Genomic DNA, 8,775 nt, shown 5'->3' on the forward strand with positions numbered 1-8,775 from the left:
CAAATCTCCCTTCCAGAACAGTTGATGGCATCATACTAAATATCAGTAGGGTAAGAGCCCTTCTCAAAGAATGGTAATTAATTTAGATAGGATAACCTTCCAAGCAATGTAGGCATTTGAATATTGTAAAACATGGCTCAATTTTATTGCCACATCATCAAACTGAGCATAAGTATCATAGACTCTAGATGCAAATTCTGAATTGCCCACATCTGCCTTTGGGTTCTATGAAAAAAGCCCACAGGAGAAAAAGCCCACAGAAAAAAAACCACAGTCATAAATGCTCACAGGAAAAAAGCCCACATGGAAAAATGCCCACATGGAAATAAGCCCACACTGAAAAAAGTCCATAGACATAAAAGCCCACATGGGAAAATACCATGTAAAGCACTATAGATATTTATAATGGTGGATAACCATTCATCTCCACATGAGAATGAACAGGTATTACCTATATTTTATATAATTGTTTTACGATTAAAACATATCATATTCACATGCAACAATTTGTAATGGTTTTGTTATCTTATGGTTTTAATTTTTAATAAGAAAATAAGTAGATAATATTAATTATTTGAAGAATTTTAAGCCATATAGTTGTTCAAAAGCTGTGTATACGCGGCAGTCTAAACATAATTTAATTTAACATCTTTCTGTCTTTACTTTAGAAATTACTTCATACCAACATTATCATAATTATGGCACCACTAATTCTGCTACAGCTATGCTAAGTGAAACATTACACTACATCATGAACATCTGCCTTCCCCTTCCAAAGATTACTGTAAGGATATGTTATCAGTTTCTCTGGGATGTCCAAATGAAGATTTTACCCACTACAAAAGTCATCTAGCTCCTGACCTGGATAGCCCAGGCAAGCCAGATCTTGTCAGTTCTCAGAAACTAAGCAGGGCCAACCCTGGCAAGTACTTGGAAGGGAGACCTCCAAATAATACCAGGGCTGGGATACAGAGAGTAAGCCACGTCTCTAAAACATCCAAGCACCACTAGGGGTCACCAGAAATCAACCATGACTTCCAGGTATACATACATATACACACACACACACAAAATACTCATCCCCCCAAAAAAGTCATCTAGCACATTACCTACAAAAAATATATTACCTGTTCTTTCAAAGCTTGCTTGATGATTTCATCTTTCTCCTCATCACTTAAAGCCTGTTTGTTGTTCCTCATCTGCTTTTTCTTGTCAGTTTCTATTTTTTCTTCATTTTCATTGTTCTGGATAAAATAATGGGAAAACTTCGAAGAGAAATGCTTAGGATAACAGGAAAGCATTTAAAACATCGCTATCTTCCCTGTCATGCCTTACAGAATTATACCATCAACCCATAGTTTGAAGACTGCTCCCCACTCTGCTCTCATGCTATTCCTTATGCTTTCCATTCTTTCAGTGCATTAAAGGTTTTTAGAAAGCTGGTTTGAAGACTCTTTCAGATATACATGAAACTATGGGTGAGAAGCATTTCGGCATAAAGGAGACCTTACCACAAACCAGTAAGAAGAAAAGCATGATCCCCCAGCTCTCCCTTCTGCCAAAGGTGCAATGGCAGGCTTGAGTGAGCTGATGCACTTAATGGAAATTCTAAAGCCCCATGTTACTTTTGCACATGGTCTTTGCAGCTATTGTGCTTATGCATCTGCTGAAGAAATGCAACAGATTTGTACTGTGTAGTTCTGAAACTGATGGCCTTGGATATGCACTATGGGTCCAATGGTCATTTTCTGCTGATAGAAGGGCACTTCTGCTAGTAGACAGGCAGCTTTTGCCAATTCCTCTTCCTTTTATGGACCCCCAAATGATATCCAGTGTTGTTCCTAGAGTTTTGGGGCCAGTAAGCCACAGCAAAATAGTGCTGTTCCTCAAGCAGAGTCTGCCTGCAGTTGCCGTTAAAAATACAAGCCTATGTCTTGAAAACACTGTGCTGTTGACAATACAATAACATACAAAAAATATCATGCTAAACTGCATAAGTACTGTGAGGTAGCCTCACAGCGGGTGGCCATTGCTAGAGTATTTTCCGCTGCTGCATCTCCATGCGGGAGAAGCTGCTCGCTGAACTGCTGCCTGTAACCTAGATTTGAAGTTGCCACTTTTATTCCTTCAGTCTGTGTTTCCAAACCATCAGAAAATGAGTATCATCAAATGAGGTGGGATTAGAAACTCAACCTCCCCCAAAACATTCCAAGGAAGTCTCCCACTCAAGTACTAACCACAGTTGACCCTGCTTAAATGAAAGGTTATTTCAAAAGTAATACATAATGAATACTTTAGCTGGGTAACAAGGTTAATTCCTAAATAGATGGAAGAAACATCATTGGCCTATGTGCTACCAAAAGCCAGTCAAATAAAATGATAATCTCTTGGTGTCAGATATCACACATGCATGTCACTAAACCAGCCATACATGACAGTGCACAGTATGAACCAGTTACATACACTAAAAAATGAATTAGAACTCTAGTACAAACAGAGGTTTTCTGCTGGATCTATCCCATTATTTAAACTCAGTGTTCAAAGCAAAACTGTTTCAAAAAGTACATCTCAGTCTAATATGTTAATATCATAAAACTGAATATTCTCTCTTTTTAAAAAAGGAGCTGAAAAGTTTAAACAGGAACACTGTTAACTATACTCCAAATAGCCTGGTTTTACTGGAAAGACTGTGTAGCAGGAAACAGTAAGTCCACTACAGGTTTTATTTTCACAACTACAGGTTTTATTTCCACAACATGATGTCTATTGTATTTTCAGCCTGGCCTTCCTCCAATGAATTCAGGGTGGCATGCATTATTTTTCTCCTCTGTTACATTCTCACACCAACCCTGTGAGGTAGGTTAGGCTTACAAAAACAGTACTTTGGATCCAGAGGAGGATTTCTGCAGATAGAAGGAGTGGTGATTTCACCGATCCGCTTTTTCTGTGCCAGATCTGTTGTGACTCCCTCCTCATGCTTGTCCTGAAGGTCACCAGAACCCCAAGGCCAGCATTTCAGGAAACAGGCATGGATGTCTGTGCATAGAAAACTTCCATCCACAGAAATCCTCCACTGCATTTAACCCAGTGACTGAGCCATGATCACTAAGTGAGCTTCATAGGTAACCAGGAATCTGAACTCAGATCTAACCATTTGTAGTCAGTGTTCCCTCTAAGCTGAGTTAGTGTGAGCTAGCTCACAGTTTTTTAGCCTCCGACTCACACATTTTTGTCTTAGCTCAAGAAGGATGGCTCCAGTGCAAACTAATTTATGCAGTAACCAAATTGCTCGCTCACAACCTTAATGCCATTAGCTCACAAAGTAGAATTTTTGCTCACAAGACTCTACAGCTTAGAGGGAACATTGTCCAACTCCCAATATTATATCATACAGGCTCTTAGATTTTACCTCCAAAATCAGCTTAAGGGGTACAACCAAAATGAAATATTTAGAGAACAAATTAGTCAATAAAATTATTCATATGGATACAAAAATATGATTGGCACCATCTTTTGTTGCTGTTGCTAAAATAACAGTGAAAAGTACTGGGTTCGCCGCATGGAGGACTCAGACGACGACATGCTTTAGCACACGTTTATTGTACTTAACACAGACAAAGACTACCCTAATGGCCCGACAGGGCCAAGTATCCACCCAGCACCCCCCATTCCCATTGGAGGGTTTGAATGTCCTGCCTAAGTGGCTATTGGTTGGGGCTGTGGGATCCAGGATCCGAAGTTTCCATTGTTCTAGGATCCAAGCTCTTGCCTGTGCCGCGGGCCCCTGGTGGCGGCCCGCGTACATAACAAACAGTACAGGTCACATTGTATTTACTTAGAATATTTTTATGCTTCATCTTAGAGTTCTGCTTGAGGTGGCTTACAATTAAAAATTACAGTGTAATACCAACAGCTTATTTTCTGAGACAGAAACTAACAAAATAAGGTTTACTCCAACTAAGAGTTTGGTGCAACTGGCTTAATCAAGAAAACCTTTCTGTAAAAGAGTCTCAGCAGCAAAATTTCTTGCTGAACAGAGATCATACTCTTTATTGGCTATCTGCTTGGAGCACTGTGGCACATTGTCTGCCCGATATACAACTGTCTATAATGATGCACAAAGAAAAATGCTCTGAGTTAAAACAAAATGAATGCGTGTAATAAATAAAATATGAAGCACAATGGGCAGAATAAAACAAACATTATATGTGTATAAAAGGCACCTGTCTCAACTTTAAAAGGTTCCCACACTATTTCCCCCCCTCTTTTTGTAAAATCTTTGTCTTTGGATGCGAACCAACATACTGCTTAATAACCTCATTGTTCAGACTGGCACAAATCCCCTTCACATTGTGTGTAATTCTTTGCTACCTAGGACACACTACAAACATGCATAATCCTGGACATTCCCAGAAAGGTCTGCTTGAGTAAAGCTTCAGAGTTTACAAAAGAAACAGAAACAGAGGCTACCTCAGAAGCAAATGTGGGGGTTGGAAATTGCCAAGCAGAGAAATGCAAATTTCAACTGCAGTGAAAATACACTTAAGTTGTGAGATATTGACAGAGACACAAAACAAGAGAACCTATGATGGGCACCCAACCACAGCCCCCTGCCCAGGATGTCCATGTCTCTTAGCCAAGGAGCCTAAATCTAAAGCTACAGCTGCTGCTGCTGCTACTACTCAAATAGCATTATTCAGCATCCCAACTAAATTAGAATCATAAGCATGGCCATCGTGCCCTGCCTCAAGTGTACTACCTTCATATTAGCTGAGGCCAAGGCAAAGTTGTACAGCCCCTTTTTATTCAAGGACCACAATAGACCCAAAGGATGCCCTACAGGGAACCTGCCCCATCCATGACATCGCTAATACAGCACTTTTATGGGAGATGCAGACACTGTTGTTTCTACATAAGAACATAAGAGACGCCAATGTTGGATCAGGCCAAAGGCCCATCCAGTCCAACCCTCTGTGTCACACAGTGGCCAGAAATACCAGTGCCATCAGGAGGTCCACCAGTGGGGCCAGGACATTAGAAGCCCTCCCACTGTTGACCCTCCCCCCCCCAAGCACCAAGAAGACAGAGCATCACTTGCTCCAGAGTTCCTATCTATACCTTGTGGCTAATAGCCACTGATGGACCTCTGCTCCATATGCTTATCTAATCCCCTTTTGAAGCCGTCCATGCTTGTAGCCGCCACCCCTTCCTGTGGCAGTGAATTCCATGTGTTAATCACTCTTTGGGTGAAGAAGTACTTCCTTTTATCCGTTCTAACCCGACCGCTCTGCAGTTTCATGGAGTGCCCACGAGTTCTTGTATTGTGAGAAAGGGAGAAAAGTACCTCTTTCTCTACCTGCTCTTTCTACATGCAGGTCAGGATAAAATGGGTCTCAACAGTGTGAATGAAGAAAACACACACATGAAGTTGCCTTATACGAAGTCAGGCCATTGGTTTACCAAGGTCAGTATTGTCTACTCTGGCTGGCAGCAGCTTTCAGGCAGAGCACTTTCACATCACCTGTTACATAATCCTTTTAACTGAAGATCCCGGGGATGGTCCCACTCCCAGTTAACTGACACAGCTAAATGAGATATTGCAATTTTTGCCCATTTTCTAATGGCTTTTACTGATATATGGAAAGGGAATATATAAGAAAAATATGGCAATGTGATACCACTGTCCTATGAACTTCTTGGAACTTGTGCACCATTACTGAACCCTAGTCTACAACACAGAACCCAACTTTAATTTTAAACCACATATGTTTGTCTTTTTTTCTGTTACTCTGCCCCGGACAAAATAACAGCGCCCCCCCCCCCCCCAAGAAAAAGGGGGGGAGAAGCAGTGGTGGTACAACAGGCTCAATAGGTTGGTGGATCATATGACACATAAGTGGTGTTCCCTCTAAGCCATAGGCGTAATCTCTTCACGGGGGCTGGGGGGGGGGTTGCACTCCCCGAAGGTACTGAGCCCCCCCGAGGGCAACTGGTGCTAGCCAGAGCCTTGCTACCCCCCTGGTCCCCCACCCCATTTAGAAAGCGGAGGGTTGTTCCCCTCCGCTTTCCAAGACTAGGTTCGGCTGGGTTGGGAGTGGGATGGAAGGCAGGGTGGTGGGGGCTTGCCTGGAGGCTGGCATCCCTAGCTCCTGTGCTGAAATTGGAAGCTCTGGTTCTGCTGTGTGAGTTGGTGCATGCAAACCACTGGCATTGGCTTGCATTTGCCAAATCACCCTGCTTCGTATAGGATGCACAACAGCCAGGTGGAGGAGGGGAGGGGTGTCATTCTACCAAAAATGAGAGTGTTTGGGTTTCTCTGTGGATTTGAGGACAGGAACTGGCACTGAAGTGAGATTGGAAAAGAGTGTGTGGCTTTCTGAAAACCCTTGTGCTACAGTAGTAATTATGCTACAATACAGTTTGTTAGTCTTAAAGGTGCTACTGAGCTTTTTACTATTTTGTATGTTATGGCAGTGATATGAGAGCCAATTGAGCTGTGGGACTCTCTCATGCTACTGACAGTAGTTACACATTAGGCCTTGCCCAAATGGTTCTGGGCATTAAAGCGCACTTGCCCTGTGGTGATGGAAAGTGCTAGCAAGTCATAGCCAACTCATGGTAACCCTGTAGGGTTTTCAAGGCAAGAGACATTCAAGGATGATTTGCCATTGCCCGACTCTGCATCATGTCCCTGGTATTCCTTGGAGGTCTCCCATCCAAATACTTGTCAGAGCTGACCCTGCTTAGCTTCCAAAATCTGATTAGATCAGGCTAACCTGAGCCATCTGGGTCCATGGCATGGTGCTGTGCGGGTGTTTCCCAGGCCATCATCTTCAACCTATTTCTGGGAGCCACAGTCATTAGGAAAGAGCAATGTGATAAAAGTGTAATAATAATTTACTCATAGTTGCAAGAGCCAATAAGATTTGAGTTTGGTGGGGGATTGGGCAAATTGATCTAAGGAACTGAAAGAAGAGAAAGAATTAGTAACCTCAGTGGTTAAGGATTTGAATAGAGCTCTTTATAGTCCAATCCTGCGGACACTTCCATGGGAATAAGCCCCCTTGGATAGACCTCAGTAGGATGTCTCTGTTAGACTGAGGAGGAATTGTTATAGGAAGGGGATAAACAATTAAAGTATATGAGAGAGAGAGAGAGAGAGAGAGAGAGAGAGAATATGAATATGTCTGAAAATGTAATACAGGTTTCTGTGGACTGCCTCCCTTGTTATATCACAGAGACCTTGCAATAGCATTAAAGCTAACCCCACCTAAGAAACTTCCATGCTGTTTCTATAATTTCTCGAATGTACTTCACACCAACTGTGAATCTCCATTCCTTTCTAATTCTTCTCAACTATGTACAGCTTTCTATGTTGTGCTTCATTTGGACTGCTTTGCTTTCTTAGGTCCTAGCCTCCTTCTTTTCTATAACCATGGATCTACATCCCCTTCCTCAAGCCTTGCTGCTTGTCCCAACTCTCTGAAGTCAGACCAGTTTGGAGTCCTAGAACCCATGCCCCACGCCTTAGGAGGCCCCCATCATGACCCCGGTGAAGCCCAATGGGGACGTCCACATATGCGTGGATTATAAAAGCACAATTAACAAGGCTCTGCAGGACCACGCATACCCAGTTCCGGTGGTTAGCCACATCCTGGCTTCCTTGGTGGGCGCCAAAGTTTTCGGAAAGCTGGATTTGGCCCAAGCATACCAACAGCTCTCCGTAGATGATGCGATGATAGAGGAGCAAATGATTGTGACGCACAGAGGTGCGTTCTGGGTGTGGCAGCTACCGTTCGGAGTCAGTGTGGCCCCAGGAATTTTCCAAAACCTAATGGACTCTCTCCTTAAAGTAATTCCCGGGATTCAGCCCTTCTTCGATGACGTTCTGATTGCCGCACCCACGGAAGAGGACTTTGCCACCCGTCTGCGCACCGTCTTGCAGAGGTTCCAAGCTGCCGGCCTGAAGGTAAAGAGGGAGAAATGCCTCCTAGGGGTTCTGCGCACGGAGTTCCTGGGCTTCTCCGTCGATGTGCAGTGCACCCATCCTGCCCCAGACAAGGTCCAAGTCATCATTAACGCCCCCCGCTCCTACATTGTGATGCTTCCCCCTATGGGGTTGGAGCAGTCCTCAGCCACCAGCTCTCCAACGGGTCCTGCAGTGAGTCCCCGGCCAAGTGGAATTACACCCAGATAGACAAAGAGGCCTTGGCGATCATGACGGGTGTGAAAAAGTTCCATAATTACCTCTACAGGCGGGCTTTCACCATAGCGACCGACAACAAGCTGCTGTTGGGCCTACTGGCCCCAGATCGGCAGACGCCGCAAATGCTGTCACCTCGAGTATTGTACTGGTTGATCTTCCTCTCCAGTTACACCTACACTTCCATCTACTGCCCGGAAAAGGCGATGGGCCATGCAGATGCCCTCAGCCGTTTGTCGCTTCCATCCTGCAATCCAGACCCTGCCCTGGCACACCAAATCCTGATGCTCAAGGTAGCAGACATGGCCCGACACATGGCCAGGGACTGCATCCTCTCCCAGGTTTTGGACTGGGTGTGGAGGGTCTGGCCCACCAGTTGGGTGGGTCCAGAATTTGCAGCATTCTCCTCCCGCAGGGAGGAACTCTCCACACACAAGGGGTGCCTGTTGTGGGGAAGCTGGGTAGTAGTTCCAGGCCCGCTGTGCCAGCAAGTACTCACGGCACTGCACAAGACGCACCCCAGTGACCATGAAGGCGCTAGCCCGCAGTTACGTTTGGTGGCCTGGCTTGGA

This window comes from Gekko japonicus, unplaced genomic scaffold (genome assembly GCF_001447785.1).
Source record: "Gekko japonicus isolate JY-2015 unplaced genomic scaffold, Gekko_japonicus_V1.1 scaffold1020, whole genome shotgun sequence".
Taxonomy (NCBI): Eukaryota; Metazoa; Chordata; class Lepidosauria; order Squamata; family Gekkonidae; genus Gekko; species Gekko japonicus.